This window comes from Mustelus asterias, unplaced genomic scaffold (genome assembly GCF_964213995.1).
Source record: "Mustelus asterias unplaced genomic scaffold, sMusAst1.hap1.1 HAP1_SCAFFOLD_171, whole genome shotgun sequence".
NCBI lineage: Eukaryota > Metazoa > Chordata > Chondrichthyes > Carcharhiniformes > Triakidae > Mustelus > Mustelus asterias.
The window spans coordinates 30,703-46,399 of NW_027590177.1; the positions used below are offsets into that span (position 1 = coordinate 30,703).

At 49.1% G+C, this 15,697-nt stretch overlaps 1 pseudogene; it reads right to left on the reverse strand.

The window, feature by feature from the left end:
• Positions 1-4,858: 4,858 nt before the first annotated feature.
• LOC144485219 (uncharacterized) lies at positions 4,859-9,129 on the reverse strand (annotated as a pseudogene).
• Positions 9,130-15,697: the final 6,568 nt, after the last annotated feature.

Here is a 15,697-nt window from a genome sequence, read left to right on the forward strand (position 1 = left end):
TACTCTGCAGTCCCTTTGAGATGCTGACCGTGACGTGTGTCTGTCGTGTACTGATTATCATTCACCTCACACTATGAAAGATCCCCAGCTGAAAGTGGGAGGGGGAAAGTTTAAACGAGATGTAAGGGGGAAGTTTTCCAAGAGTGGTAAATTTGTGGAACTCGCTGCCCCACAACATGGTGGAGTCTGAATTGTTGAATGATTTCAAGGAGGAGATAGATATATTTCTGACACAAAAAGGGATGGGAGATATGGGGAACAAGTGGGGGATCGATTTGAGACCAGGGAGAGATCAGCCATGATCTGACTGAATCGCGGAGCAGGCTCTAAGGGCTGAAATTTACCTACTTCTGTTCCTATAAATACAAGTTAAGTTAGAGTTTATTGGTCACAAGTAGGCTAACATTAACAATGCAGTGAAGTTACTGTGAAAATCCCCTAGTTATTGTATCACAGCAGCTCGTTTGCACAATGTGACTGAACCATCACATCAATACTTGGAGTAAATGACTGGGCTGAGACCTGGCTTGGATAAAATCATGGTCATCACAGAATCTGAGAAATTTACAGCACAGGATGCCATTCAGCCCATCATGTCTGTACCAGATGAAAATGAGCTGTCCAGTTTAGTCCCACTTTCCAGGTATAGGTTATGACCCTATAGGACACAGCATGTCAAGTCCATATCTGAATACCTCTTGCATGTGAACATTTCTGTCTCCACCACCCTTTCAGAGAGTGTTTGATTCCCTGCCACCCTCTGGGTGAAAACATCTCCACACTTCTCTAATCCTTCTGCCAATTGCTTTACCTCTCTGCCCCTTAGTTCTTGACATCTCTGTTAAGGAACTAGGATCTTCTGAGCCACACTCTCTGGCTAACCACCCCCTAACTAGAATGGTGCTGAGTACTCTAGCTGTGATCTAGCTAGTGTTTTTAATAGTTCCAGGATAACCGCTCTCTCACCTTCCATTGGTTCAGTATAATGGAAACTGGGAGTTGCAACCTGTTAGCATTTGAAAGATATTCACAAATGATTGGAGGGTTTCTTACAAACAACAAAGAACAAAGAAAATTACAGCACAGGAACAGGCCCTTCGGCCCTCCAAGGCTGCACCGACCATGCTACCCGACTTAACTAAAACTCCCGACCCTTCCGGGGACCATATCCCCCTATTCCCATCTCATTCATGTACTTGTCAAAATGCCCCTTAACAGTCACTACTGTATCCGCTTCCACTACCTCCCCCGGCAACGAGTTCCAGGAAGCTACCACTCTCTGTGTAAAAAATCTGCCTCGTACATCTCTTTTAAACCTTGCCCCTCACACCTTAAACCTATGCCCCCGAGTAATTGACTCTTCCACCCTGGGAAAAAGCTTCTGACTATCCACGCTGTCCATACATCTCATAATCTTGTAGACTTCTATCAGGTCTGCCCTCAATCTCCGTCACTCCAGTAAGAACAAACCAAGTTTCTCCATCCTCTCCTCATAGCTAATGCCCTCCATACCAGGCAACATCCTGGTGACTCTTTTCTGTACCCTCTCCAAAGCCTCCACATCCTTCTGGTAGTGTGGCGACCAGAATTGAACACTAGATTCCAAGTGCGGCCTAACTAAGTTGGGATTTTTCTCTGTTCTGTCTACTCGATGACTTTCTCCTGTGAATATCTCGCTGGAGTATTGGTCCCTGATGTGTTTCCTTGTTCATCTTGTTGACTCTAAATATTGAATCTTATGGTTTCAGACATCAGATAATCAAATTCCCAACAACAGATTGTCTTTTACTGACTGTATTAATAGCACTGCAATAATACAGACAGAGTATAGTGACCCCATCCAGAGAACAGGGAGAATGTTGGGGTAGACTCCTCATGGTTCAAGTGTGTCCAAGCTGTCAGTGATTTTGTTGTTTTCTGTGGATCCTCTCCTGATGGGAGAGTCCGATGTGGGATCGACATGGACATCCACAGAACTGGCAGTTCATGATGTTGTTGTTAGTGCTCAAGGGGGATGGGGGGAGCTCTGTGGCTCCGCTCCACCTCTGGTCTTCCTCTGCTGCTGCTCCACTTCTGATCTTCCTCTGGATAACTCGGATGTTGAGAGTTTGGTGATAATGGTCCTTGAAACTGAACCAAATTTCAGTGCTGCCCCCACACGTGCCGGTCACCACAGTGTTTTCCCCAGAGAGGTGGTCCGCAGTGCAGAAGTTTGTGAGGATGTATTTTACGGGGTCCGTGTGTCGTTTGTATTGACCACCTTGATGTTGTTTGCCCTGAGACAATCTCCCATCGGGAAACTTGAATATATTGGACTTGGTCTCTTGAAATAAGTCATGAATATGGATTGTTAATAAACTCCTGTCCTGCTTCTTGTGCTGTCCCCATAATAAGAACCTGCCGACCTGAAAATGACACATCAATCCCTTCTCTTTGTCCTTTAACAACTCCTTTACCAATGCTAATATTTCACCCCCAATGACCTGAGCCCTTATCCTGTGCAACAACCTTGTGTATGGCACCTTATCAAATGGCTTTTAGAAATTCAATCATACAATATTCTCTCGTTCCCCTTTATCTAACCTGTTAGTTACATCCTCAACAAATTCTACTCGATTTGTCAAATTCTTTCATAAACCAATGTTGACTTTGTCCAATCATGTTCTAATTTTCTAATTGTATTGTTATCACTTCCTGAATGATAGATTCCAATATTTTCCTCCAAGTCCCGCAGTTTGATTTGAAACAGCACAGCTTTTGTTTTTAGCTTCACACACAGACTCAAACTTCACACACAGACTCAAACTTCCTCCTCTGGCCAACATTTATGAGAAAAACACTTTCTTTCCCCCACCCCCCTCCTGGGAAATACAGAGAGTTGTGGGATTCTGGAGCTGGAGGATAATCCAGGGTAATGATTTTGGGATAAAGCAAAGTCCTGCAGATGCTGGAATTCTGAATAAAACAGACCTGCTGAGTTTATCCAGTATTTTCTGTTTTTATTATAATGATTTTGGGACCTGGGTTTGAATCCCACCACGTTTCAATAAAAATATTGATGCAACATGAATCAATTGTTGTAAAAACACATCTGGTTCTCTAATGCCCTTTAAGGAAGGAAATCTGCCGCCCTGATCCAGTCTAACCGACATGTGACTGGGTTCACAAACAATTCAAGGGCTGACTGGGTAAACAGGGAATGTCACCATCAGAAAAACAGAGCCCCTGGAGGGCAGAAGGGTTAGGACAGGTTATGGAGGTTAAAACTGTCATCATTGAGAACAACCCAGACTTCAATGGAACAACTGATCCCAAAAACAATCTCTTGTAGTTAGTGTGGCAGGTATGGTGAATCAGGTTTAAAAAGAGTCAAATTATATATGTTTTCTGGTTTGGACAACCACATTTAAATCTGGGACTCAGATGAGGATATGAATTGGTGTTCGGTGGTAAGATCTAAATCTGTGTATTACGCCTGGAAGCCTGAAGCCCAGAGTGAGAATATTTCAGAACCAGGATTCAAAATACATGGCTGTGGAGGGTTAATTCACCCTCAAAACGGCCGTGGAAATTCTGTCATAGGAGGAACTACTGGAAGAAAAATCACCCTGTCCATGGGAGAGACAGAAACTGCGAGGACCATCTCCTCCAATCGCAGATTCTGTCTCTCCGGATGTTGCTACATCTGCAGAGACGGAGTCTCAAATTGGAGGAACAGCTTTGCCACCTATTTTGAGAAAGGAAGGTCACTGACTCAGCAGCCCGTCTGTGATGTGTGGAGGAGTTGTGTCTTCCTGCTATAAAACTAGTTTCATAGCAATGTGAACCTCAAAAGGAATGATCCAACCATTGACAACACAGAGCTTTCCCCATTCTGCTGAACATTATTTTTATATATCTCAGTAGGTGGGGTGTACAGCTCAGGAATTTGAGTAATCAGGTATTCTGAACTTACCTACCAATCACTTGGGTCATCACATAGAAATTGAGATACATTCATCCAGGTTCATATTGTAAACTGCTTTTATTTGCAGTTTACCGCTCACAGACAACATACAGAATCCCTGGTCAGAGCTGATCTCAGCTGGTGGAGTGAGGTTATTGATGGGTTATTAATGTAAATCCACACACAATGAAGTTGAGAATCGGGTGAGTTTTTTTCCTGCTCCACGGTCTGATCCAATAAACAGTCTGCCCCGATTCAGTTACCTTGTGTCAAATAGTCCTATAGTCGATTTCCAAAATCTCATTTATTTTTAAAATAAATTAACAAAAAAATCTTATTTATAGATTACAATTGAAAAGATTTAATATACACACAGTCTTTGGTATTTGTGCTAGCTTACCTAAAGAAGCAAACTCAAAAGATATTCAACACACACACAGAAGGTAATGTTACTACGTGACTACATCACTAAATAAAGGAGTTACTGAGAATGGAAAAGGATCCCCTGGAAACCAAAAAATAGCCCTTAAAATCAAAGAGTAGCTCTCGAGAAAATCCCAACAAAAGCATTGAAAAGAAATACTTTGAACCCTACCGATGGATCTTTCAGATACTGAATTGTAGATTTTGAACCAAGAATCAATTTAGAATTGAAGCAAAAGTTCATAATTTTATTCCAAACAGGTTCCTGTTGAAAGTTCTTCAATTAAGGGGGAATTAAGATGGTGCTTTTAAAAAGTGACATTGCAACCCTGAAAATCAGTGACATCTCCAGAATAATAAATTCCAGCCAGTTATGGGATTTGTTAACATCAGCAGAAATAAAATATTGTCAGACTGTCAATACTGAACAGCAGCAAAAACAGCAAAATCCAACCCCTGCAGTCACTTGTGAACTTGAAGTCTCAATAGTCATTGCGACTGAGTGAATCCCTTCCCACACACAGAGCAGTTGCATGGCCTCTTAGTGTGAGTGCATTGGTGAGCCAGCAGGTTGAAAGACTTTGCGAATCCCTTCCCACACACGGAGCAAGCGAATGGCCTGTCCCCTGTGTGAACTCGCTGGTGAGCAGAGAGGTTGGATGACCGATTGAATCCCTTCCCACACACGGAGCACGTGAATGGTCTTTCTGCAGTGTGAGTGCGTCGGTGAGCAGTGAGGTTGGATGACTGCCTGAAATTCTTTCCACAGTCAGTGCAGCTGAACGGCTTCTCTTCAGTGTGAATTTTCTGGTGTCTCAGCAGCGTGGGTAAAGCTGTGAATCCCTTTCCAAACACAAAGCAAGTAAACGGTCTCTCCCCAGTGTGAATTCGCTGGTGTGCAATGAGGGAGGATGCCTGTCTGAAACTCCGTCCACAGTCAGTGCAGCTGAATGGCTTCTCCTCAATGTGAACTTGCTGGTAAGACAGTAAGTGGGATGACCGAGTGAATCACGGCGGCACGGTAGCCGTAGTGGTTAGCACTGCTGCTTCACAGCTCCAGGGACCTGGGTTCGATTCCCAGCTTGGGTCACTGTCTGTGTGGAATTTGCACATTCTCCTCGTGTCTGCGTGGGTTTCCTCCAGGTGCTCCGGTTTCCGGCATCTGTTCAGGTACATTGAGGGAGAATTTAGCATGGCCAATCCACCTAACCCGCATGTCTTTTGGACTGTGGGAACAAAAAAGAGCACCGGAGGAAACCCACACAGACACAGGGAGAACGTGCAGACTCCGCACAGTCACGCAAGCCGGGAATCGAACCCAGGTCCCTGGCACTGTGAGGCAGCAGTGCTAATCACTGTGGCACCGTGCCACGCTAACAAGTCTTGTTATCTGTTTTTTTTTAGTCTGTTGTCCTCAGAAGGGAACATCGTATAATCCCCACAACATTTTTACCATTCTTAATGTTTATAATTCTAAAAGTTATAAACTTTTGTATTCAAATTTACATTTCCAGCCTTTCTAACATATGCAGCAATGAATCATTTATTATTTAATTGTTTCACAATTCAGGCTGTCCATTTAACTAATCTCCTGCTTTACAATTGTGGGAACTTCAGTCCAAAAATAAGGTAGTCAAATGTGTTGTCAAAAACAGAATGTTCTTTATATAAATAAATAACAAAGTTTAAAAATCATTGGCAAACAAAAGGAAACAGGAGCATTGGAACCAGCCTGGACTTGCAGACTGAAACCCCGCCCAAAGCCCGCACGAGCTCAGAAGGGAGAAAGGTTGAGAAGAACACTCCGTAACACTTCTCCTCCCCTTAAATTTCAATCCCCCATCAGGACAGAAATACAACAAAGTAATGTCTTTAACAATACAGAAGTCTGTCAGGAGCTTTGTGGTTTCATTGCGACCTGTACAATACCACTGGTAAATCTTGTAATGGTGTTTCTGGAATGGGAGATGACGAGGGAGTTTGAGAATCTGTACATGAACATTCCTCTTCCACTCCCACAGCAGAGTCAACTGGCAAAGCTGGAACCATTTCCTGGTGAACATCCACAGCAGCATGACCCTCTGCCATGTTCTCAGTAATGGTTGCTGACTCTGAAACTGTTCCTGACTCGGGGTCACACCGCAAGTGAATCTGGTCTTCGTGGCTATGCTTAAAATTTCCACATTTAACTGGTTCCCATAAATCCTCAATTATAAAGCAAAATAGACAGAAGTTTCCAGGCGATTTAAAAACAAACAAACTGTCTGCTGAAAGGGTTAACTTTTCTACAGAACCTAAAGGGGTGGGGAGTGAGCAGAAAAAAACTTGGCACACAATTACATCACTTTACACAAGTTAAAAAATCTTCTCTAACAACAAAACAATCTGAATTTTAAACTTCATCGATTATTCTTTTTGTTTTCTTCCTCAACCGAATAATTTTAATTTGATCAGTTTTTGTTTGAGATGGGTAACTTCTGTTCTTTATAAACTGATTCACTCGTTTTGTTAGTTCTACATGAGAATCAGAACCCAGACTTTATCATCCTTATCCTTTTTCTCCTTTTGCCACCACTCCCTCTGTTTTGCGGGAGGGTCGTGGGGATTCCAGTCAGAACTAATCATTTTATCATAAAAGTAAAATACTGCGGATACTGGAAACTGAAACAAAAACAGAAAATGCTGGAAAATCTCAGCAGGTCTGACAGCATCTGTGGAGAGAGAATAGAGCCAATGTTTCGAGTCTGGGTGACCCTTCATAAGAGCTCTTCTGAAATGTAATCCAGACTCGAAACATTGGCTCTATTCTCTTATCATTTTAATCGATATGTTTCTTGTTCTTAGTTTCCAAATGGCAGGTAAGAGACCTGTCCAGTCCCCACTTGAGCTCTGATTTTTCACTGGCCATGCTTGGGTAGGATTATAACCATTAGAATCTACTCTCAGAGGTCCGCTTTTCAGTCCATTGCTACTTGAAGTATACTGTCACTTCACCAACTATCAGGTCACAAATATATGATAAAATAATTTAAATAATGCCTGAAAACGCTTTGAACCAACTACCTATCATCGTTAGTTGATTGGTCAGACCCCCTTTTTACAGATTCAAGTATCTCAGCCACTGAACACCAGCCAGTCCTGGAATAAGTTTAATTCTCACTCATTCTGAGTAAATATTCTTACCAGGTCCTCTATCAGGGCCCTGCTAAGCAGCTTTAATGGTCCGTGATTGCAGAAACTGAGCAGTCACATGAATGTGGTCAAGATAGTCCAGTCCCATAATGCCTCACATTCAATCTGCAGTCCTTCAATTATAACAGAATATGTGGCTCTATGTAGCTGCCTCGGCCACGATCAGCGCCAACACTGCCCTCTTCAACTGCCACAATGCCGGAGGTGTAAGTACACCCACAGTGCTGTTAGGGAGAGATTTCCAGCTACACATTCCAGACATTCACTGGACTGTAGGTGGATACCAGATTGATATATTCCATTCAACCACACCCAAGATGAGTTATTCCAATTTCTTTATTGTCCAGGACAATAGATTCACAATATCTTTAAAACAGAAATTAAACATTCCTATTTAATTTCAGGTATTAACATATTCTGTTAGTTTGTTCTTTATTGTCGATGTCAGGCTGGGGTTGTTCCCCTTGGAGCAAAGGAGGTTGAGGGGAGATTTGATAGAGGTGGACAAGATTCTGACAGGTTTAGATAAGGTGGACAAAGAAAAGCTGTTCCCATTAGCTGATGGGACAAGGACGAAGGGGGTGCAGATTTTGGTTCAGATATGTGGGATGGGGGGTGGAGGGGCGGGGAGGGGGGCGATGTGAGGAAGAATATTTTGATGCAGCGAATGGTAATGACCGGGAACTTGCTGCCTACGAGGGTGAAAGAAGTGGAGACAATGAACAATTACAAAGGAAATCACTCGTGAATTTGCTGGTGTCTCAGCAGCTGGGATGAAACTCTGAATCCCTTCCCACACAGAGAGCAGGTGAATGGTCTCTCCCCAGTGTGAACTCGCTGGTGTGTCCGCAGGCTGGATGAGTTAGTGAATCCCTTCTCACACTGAGAGCAGGTGAATGGCCTCTCTCCGGTGTGAACTCGCTGGTGTGTCTGCAGGCTGGAAGACTTGGTGAATCCTTTCTCACACTGAGGGCAGGTGAACGGCCTCTCCCCAGTGTGAACTCGCTGGTGTTTCTGCAGGGTGGATAATTGAGTGAATCCCTTCCCACACACAGTGCAGGTGAATGGCCTCTCCCCAGTGTGAACTCGCTGGTGTGTCCGCAGGGTGGATAACTGACGGAATCCCTTCCCACACACAGGGCAGGTGAATGGTCTCTCCCCAGTGTGAACTCGCTGGTGTCTCTGCTGGTTGGATAACTGACTGAATTTCTTCCCACACACGCAGCAGGTGAATGGCTTCTTCCCAGTGTGAACTCACTGGTGTTTCTGCAGGCTGGATGACTGAGTGAATCCCTTCCCACACACAGAGCAGGTGAATGGCCTCTCCCCAGTGTGAACTAGTTGGTGTGTCCGCAGTTCAGATGACTGAGTGAATCCCTTTCCACACACAGAGCAGCTGAACGGCCTCTCCCCAGTGTGACTGCGTCGATGAATTTCCAGCCGAGATAGGCACATGTATCCCTTCCCACAGTCCCCACATTTCCACGGTTTCCCCATGGTTCGGGTCCTTGTGACTCTGTAGTTTAAACAATCAGTTAAATCTCACACAGACCATGGGTACAATCTCTCCCCGCTGTGAATGTTGCGATGTATTTTCAGGCTGTGTAACTGGTTAAAGCTCTTTCCACACTCAGTGCACTGGAGCACTCTTACTCAGGTGTGTGTGTGTCTCGGTCTTTTTCCAGTCACACAGATACTTAAAATCTTCAGAAGCTGACAGAACAGAGAAACATTTCCCCTTCTAGATTCAAAGGTCAGTGATATTGAGGTCCCGATGAATTGAGTGATTCTGTCAGATGTTGATGTGACGTTTGGTTTGAGATTTCTGTCTGTAAATTCTCACCTTCTGATATGCTGTAAAAGGAATTTACAAAAGTCATCAGTGTCAGTACAGGATAGAAATTCCGAACAGACAAATCAAGTTTCTAAGGAACATTCTTTTCTCCCTCATTCCCCAAAAGCTGTGAATCTCCATCCCACACACTCTCCCTCCATTCTCACTCTGCTGTATCTAATATTCACCCTCCCAATTCTCCTGAAGGCGCTGATTGGCAGATCCATGCTCACTGCTTCCTGTCCTGGACACATAGAGCTGGAAATCTCCATGCAGGCTGCCAGACAGATATATGTATATATGACTGGACCAAAAATGTATGGATTATATAGACTGGACTCACTTCCTTTCCCTTCAGTGACTAAGGGCGGACAAGTCACCAGGACCCAATGAACTGCGTGTCAGCTTTTTAATGGAGGTTGCTGAAGAGATAGTGGAGAATTTTGTTGAAATATTTCGTAACTCGCTAGATTCCGGGAGAGTATCAGAAGATTGGCCATCGGTCAATGTGACTCCCTTGGTCAAAAAGGGAGAAGGCAGAAGGCAGAGAACTATAGGCCAGTTAATTTAACATCTATTATTGGCAAGATGCTGGAGTCAATAATCAAAGAGCAAATAGCTAATCATTTAGGAAAGCTGAATATAATCAAACCTCGTCAACATGGTTCTACGAAAGATAAATTATTTTTGACAAATTTGCTTGAATTGTTTGAGGATATAAGAAGGAGGGTAGATCGCGAGAAATCTGTAGTTTATTTAGATATGGTGCCATGGCAGCACAGTGGTTAGCACTGCTGCCTCACAGTGCCAGGGACCCGGGTTCAATCCCGGCCTTGGGTGACAGTCTGTGTGGAGTATGCGCATTCTCTCCATGTCTGTGTGGATTTTTGAGTTCTCCAGGTTCTTCCCACAGTCCAAAGATGTGCGGGTTAGACTGATTGGCCGTGCTAAATTGCCCCTTTGTGTCCCAATAGATGTAGATTAGGTGGATTAGTGGGGTAAAAATGTAGGGCTACAGGGATAGGGCCGGGAAAGATAAGTCGAGAGTTGGGGAAGATGCAATAAAGTCACCCCTCTGTCTTCTAAACCTGGCAAATGGAGTTTAAAGTGGGGAAGTGTGAGGTCATGTATTTCAGTAGGAGGAATCAACAGGGAGATTATCTAAATGGAGAGAGGCTGCCGGTGAGTGAAGTACAGAGGGATCTTGGTGTTCTTGTGCATGAATCACAAAAAGCGAGCAGGCAGGTCCCACACGAGTTAAGGAGGAAAATGGCATTTGGCTTTTATTGCAAAGGGGTTGGAGTTTAAAAACAGGGAGGTTTTGTTGCAACTGTACAGTGTGTTGGTGATGCCTCACCTGGGATAATGCATACAGTTTTGATCCCCTTACCTAAACAAGGATATAGTAATATTGGACATAGTCCAAAGGAAATTCACCAGGCTAATTCCTGGGATAGGAGGGTTGTCCTATCAAGAGGGAGTAAATTGTCAAGGTCTGTGTTCCTTGAAGTTTTGAAGACAAGGGAGTTATTGAAACATTTCAGATCCTGAGGGGGCTTGACAGGGTAGATGGTGAGATATTGTCACGAGTGGGAGAGTCTCAAACAAAATAAAGGGTCAGTCATTTAAAACTGAGGTGTGCAGGAATTTCTTCTCATAGAGGATGATGAAGCTCTGGAATTCCCCGCCCCAAAGGGTGGTGGAGGCTGGATCGTTAGAAGTATTTAAAGTGGAGGGGGATACATATTTGATAGATCGGGGAATACAGGGCTATGGGGAAATGGCACAGTAAAGGAGTTGAAACCGGCATCAGTCAGCTATGATCGGATTGAATGGCGGGTCAGGCTTCAAGGGCCTGGTGGCCGCTCCTGTTTCTATTTCTCGTGATCAGTTGCTGCAAGTCAACAATTTCTCCCAGAATGAGAAAATAAATGGAAAGGCTGAGAACAGAAAGTGTTTTACTCACAGATGGTGCCGACAGGAGGAAGTTTGAGTCTGTCTGAAGCTCAATCTTCATTCAGAGAGAGACCTCTTTTTAGGTCAAACCAAGTAAACAAACTCAAATTAAATCAGGACAAAGTAAAAGGGGAGCTCCCCAAAAAGGAGGGGGAACAGCCCGAACAGAAATCAAAATGCAAAGGAAACATAAAAACATCAAATTAAAATGTGGTTATTAGGGTCAATAATGCACCCCAACCCCTGCGGTGCCCAGCGGGCGCGGAAAGCGTCAACCTCGCCCGTGGACACCGCATGCTCCCTCTCCAGGGACACCTGGCCGCGAACGTAGCCGCGGTAGAGGGGAAGACAGTCAGGATGGACGGCCCCCTCGATCGCCCGCTGCCTGGACCGGTAAATGGCGCGTTTCGCCAGGCCCAGGAGCAGGTTCACGAGGAGGTCGCCATCCCGACCCTCCCCTCTCCGCACCGGGTGTCCGTAGATCAGGAGCGTGGGACTGAAGTGCAAACAAAACATCAATAAAAGGTTCTTCAGGAAAACATAAAGGGAGTGCAGCCTAAGACACTCAACATAGACATGGTCCACGGACTCCACAAGGCCACAGAAAGGGCAGTCTTCGGAGCCCGTGAACCAGTGAATCCTACGGTTGTGCGGAACTGCTGCATGCATCACCCTCCACCCCAGGTCCCCGACGTAATTGGGGGAGATCCCTCCGTAGAGGGACCTCCAGCGGGGATCTCCGCCGCCCGGCGGCAACAAGGCCCGCCAAGGTGTATCCGGGCGACAGGCGAGGAGGCGGTAGTGGAAGGTGTGCAGCAGCAGCCCGCACAGGAAACGCCTCCGCGCGGTAGAAAAAGGCACGGAGGGCATTTCCGCGAGGCGGCTCAGGCTGTGGGGCACCTCACCCAGGGGAGGGGGCTGAGGCTTTGGGCCAATGTGGAATTCCGCCCGAACAGGGGAACGCTCGGGCGGGATCCCACCGCACGCCTGCGCCGTCTCAAGTTTGCGTGCAGTTTCGGGGCCGAGCACGACCGTCCTAAGGTCTAGGATGGCTTTGGCCGCACGCCGGACGGACGTCCCCGCGCGCTCAGCCAGCACGCGGGGACTCATCCAGCCCACTCCTCCGCCATCGAGCACGTCCCCGATTCTGGTCACCCCGGCGTCCACAGCCCCCCTCTCCGCCAGCCACCTGAAGTTATACGGCTGGAGGAGCGGATTCCTGAGCAGCGGCTCTCGCACGAGAGCCGCTACTCCTGACGGGGGAGAGCTGCGTCGCGAGGCGACCTTGTTCCAGACAGTGAGGAGGTCCTGGTAAAAGACGGGCAACTCCTGCAGGGCGGTCGAAGCACGCCCCAGTTCGATATGCAGGAGCTGCACGTCATAATTGAGGCCGTGCCACTGGCGGAAGAAATACGTCGCCATGGCACACCACTGTGGAGGGGGCTCAACGTAAAGGTACCTCTGCAGGGCCTGGAGGCGGAAGGTCGCTATCTGAGTGCGGAGGCACACCAGACCTTGTCCGCCCTCCTCAAGCGGGAGATACAGGACCGCAGCAGGGACCCAGTGCAGTCGATTGCCCCAGAAGAACCGCACGAGGGTTCTCTGGATATCGGTGACAAAGCCAGGGGGAGGGGTCAAAGGGACCAGCCGGTACCACAGCATGGAGGCGACCAGCTGGTTTATGACGCGAGCTCGCGCCCCGTAGGACAGCACTCGGAGCAGTCCTGTCCAGCGACCCAGGCGGGCGGAGACTTTGGCCTCCAGCTCCCGCCAGTTCGCCGGCCAGGATTCCTCGGCTGGGCAGAGATGGGCCCCCAAGTAGAGGAGGTCGGTCCTGCTCCAGGTGAAAGGCCTGAGCTCCTCCGGGAGGGGGTCCGTCTCCCAAGGACCGACAAGGAGTCCGGAGCACTTGGCCCAGTTGATCCTGGCGGAGGACGCGGCGGAGTACACCGCCTGGCATTCTCGCATCCTCCGCAGGTCAGCCGGGTCCGTGAACATGAGGAGCACGTCGTCGGCGTAAGCTGACAGGACCACCCCTACGTCCGGTCCGCGCAGGACCAAACCTGACAACCTCCTCCGCAAGAGGCGCAGGAATGGCTCCACGCATACGGAATACAGTTGGCCGGACAAGGGGCAGCCCTGCCGTACTCCTCTCCCGAAGCGAAGGGGCGCCGTCAGGGACCCGTTAACCTTAATCAGACACTCTGCGGCAGAGTACAGTAATCGGATCCGGGCGACAAAATGCGTCCCGAACCCGAATGCCCGCAGAGTCCCGAGTAAATACTCGTGCTCCACCCTGTCGAACGCCTTCTCCTGATCTAATGACAAGAAGGCGCCCGACAGACCAGCCCTCTGGGTGTGATGGATTAGGTCCCGGACCAGGTGGAGATTGTCATGTATGCAACGGCCCGGGACCGTGTAGGACTGGTCAGGGTGGATCAAGTGGTCCAGCACGGATCCAAGGCGTGAAGCCATAGCCCTGGCAAAGATTTTATAATCCGTGCTGAGGAGGGAGACCGGGCGCCAGTTCTTGAGCAGGTGGAGATCCCCCTTCTTGGGCAGCAGGGCAATGACGGCCCTGCGCCACGAAAGGGGCATCTCCCCGGTAGCGACGCTCTCCCCCAGGACCCCCGCGTAGTCGCTCCCCAGGACGTCCCAGAACGCCCCGAAGAACTCTACTGTCAGCCCGTCCAGCCCAGGGGCCTTGCCCCGGCTGAGGCCATTTAGGGCGCCGGTCAGCTCGGCCATGGTGGTAGGGGCCTCGAGCCTGCCGACGCCCTCCGGGCCGACCTGCGGCAGGTCCTCCCACAGAAGTCTGCGGGCATCCTCGCTGGACGGATCCGGAGAGAAGAGCGAGGTGTAATACTCCCGGGCAATGGCCCGGATGCCCTCCGGATCCGAGACGGGGGAACCGTCGTCGGCCAGCAGCGTAAGGAGCTGCTGACGGTTAGCCCGCCCTCTTTCCAGCGAGTAGAAGAAGGGGGAGCCGCGGTCCAGGTCCACCTGGAACTGGAGCCGCGACCTCACGTACGCGCCGCGAGACCTGGCAAGCTGCAGGTCTCGCAGCGCGTCCTTCTTCTCCCTGTACTCCGAACGCAGGGCCGGGTCCGCGTCAGGCCGACTGAGACGTGCCTCCAGGTCGAGCACCTCCTTCTCCAACTCCTCGAGCCTGGATTTCCGCCTCTTTGTCGACCCCCTCGCGTACCCCTGACAGAAGGTACGGACGTGAGTCTTGCCCACATCCCACCAGAGCCTCAAGGAGGGGAAGCCTCCCCGCTTCCTTCTCCAGCCGGCCCAGAATCGACGGAACGAGTCCAGGAAGCGCTCGTCCTCCAGCAGCGTGTTGTTAAAGTGCCAGTACGCGGACCCCCGCCGGATGCGAGACGGCGCAAAGTCCGCCCACACCAGGCTGTGGTCCGTGCTCGACACCGGCCGCATGGAGACCGAGGACACGCCGGACACGTGCGCCTTCGAAATGTAAAGGCGGTCGAGCCTGGACGCTCCGACTCCAGGCCTCACGAAAGTGAAGGCGCTGGAGCCAGGATGGAGATGTCTCCAGACGTCCACCAAGTCGTGGGACCCGATCAGGTCCCGCAACTTCACCACCGCCGGAGTGCGCAGCCAGGGGCCGGTGCGGTCCCGTGCCTCGAGGATGCAGTTGAAATCTCCCCCGAGGATAATGCATTCGCCCCCCGCGATGGTGTCGATGTGAGCGGACACTTTCTCGTAGAAAGTCGTTTGCTGCGGTCCGGCGGTCGGGGCGTAGACATTCAGCAAGTGAATGACCACGCCCCCCTCACGGACCGTCAAGTGCAGCAACCGGCCTGGCACCGGCTCCTTGACCCCCAAGATCTCCGGCTTATAACGCGGGGCCAACAAGATAGCCACCCCGCAAGAAGCGAGCGTGAGGTGGCTCATGTAGACCCCCCCTCGCCACTCCAGGAGCCATTGGGCTTCGTCTCCCGGAACGGTGTGGGTTTCCTGCAGGAAACACACCGCATACTTCCCGTCACGGAGGACCGAGAAGTTCTGGAACCTGCGGTGTGGCCCACTGCTGCCGTTGATGTTGAGGCTGGCTATGGTCACCTTCATGTCAGCAGCTTTGTGCCACCGTCACCACTTAACTAGGTGTGTGGGGGGGGCTGGCGCAATTCTCACCAGTCCACCCCCCACCTTTTCGAGCCTGTGGAGGAACCGCAGTACCCAGCGCCGCTCTATTTTCTCCAGGCCCGCGGAGGCATGCGAGCATGCCTTCACGGACCGGACGAGCCGCGCCAGGTCCGGCCAGCGGCCGAGGGCTAGCCGGATTATGTCGGAGCGACCGGAATGGCTACGGATAAAGACCC